This window comes from Bison bison, unplaced genomic scaffold, assembly GCF_000754665.1.
Source record: "Bison bison bison isolate TAMUID 2011002044 unplaced genomic scaffold, Bison_UMD1.0 scf7180017858048, whole genome shotgun sequence".
NCBI lineage: Eukaryota > Metazoa > Chordata > Mammalia > Artiodactyla > Bovidae > Bison > Bison bison.
Window position 1 is genome coordinate 2,110,532 of NW_011488621.1, and position 923 is coordinate 2,111,454.

The window sequence follows — 923 nt, forward strand, 5'->3', positions numbered from 1 at the left end:
TGTTTTTCGTGACTAGCAGAAGCTTCATCAGACCAGCAGGAACTTTCTATACCAAAATATGTGCTTGATTGCATACACTCCCTTTACCAATATCACATATAGACTTATCTTTTCTCCCTCCCTCTTTAGATCAGTTTCTCAGAGCTATCTGAGGTGCTGACTCGGACTGTAGTTCTCATATTGCCCCAAATAAAACTTCACTCGCAACTCTCGTGTTATGCATTTTTCCTCAACCAATATTGCTATACCTTACACTCCCTCCCAAATCTTCCCTTCATTGTGCTGTAAGAATGACCTTTCCCGAGTATTCAAAAAGGTAAGCTATGAAAGATTCAAACAGAAAACTTGTTTTCTTTCCCCACTGCTGTTTCCCCCAACTCCAACTACTGCTTACTAGGCAAAGTTTCTGTTCCCTTTGAACCATCTCTTCTCGCCTTCCTCCCCCAGCCGCAACAAACCAAGCATAAGCTGCTTAGAAAACAGCTGACATTCCAAGCCTAAGAGTCAATTCAGGCATTCCTTGCACTATGCTCCCAACTTTAATCTATTCCAACACGTGGCACACACGGTCCATGGCCCACCAGATTGTGAGCTGGGTAATGACAGGAATTTTCCCATTCACCCGTGTTCTGCCTCCACGTCCCCTAGCAGAGTGAAAGGACCAAAAGGGGGACTCTCAAAAACAACGGTGAAAAATATGAGTGAAGAGAATAAAGGTGATTAAAAAGAGGATTCGGATTCAGATGAAGTCGCTTCAACCAGTTTTGTTCCTTCAAGATGGCGGTCTGTGTGAGCTGTGTACGCCTGTCTGAAGTTAACTATGTCCCTTACTCCCTGACCGCCCTAATCTCAGCACTGCTTAGACTCAGGGCAGGGGCAGCGCGGGCAGCGCCCACGGGGCCTACCGGCCGCTCTGACGCGGA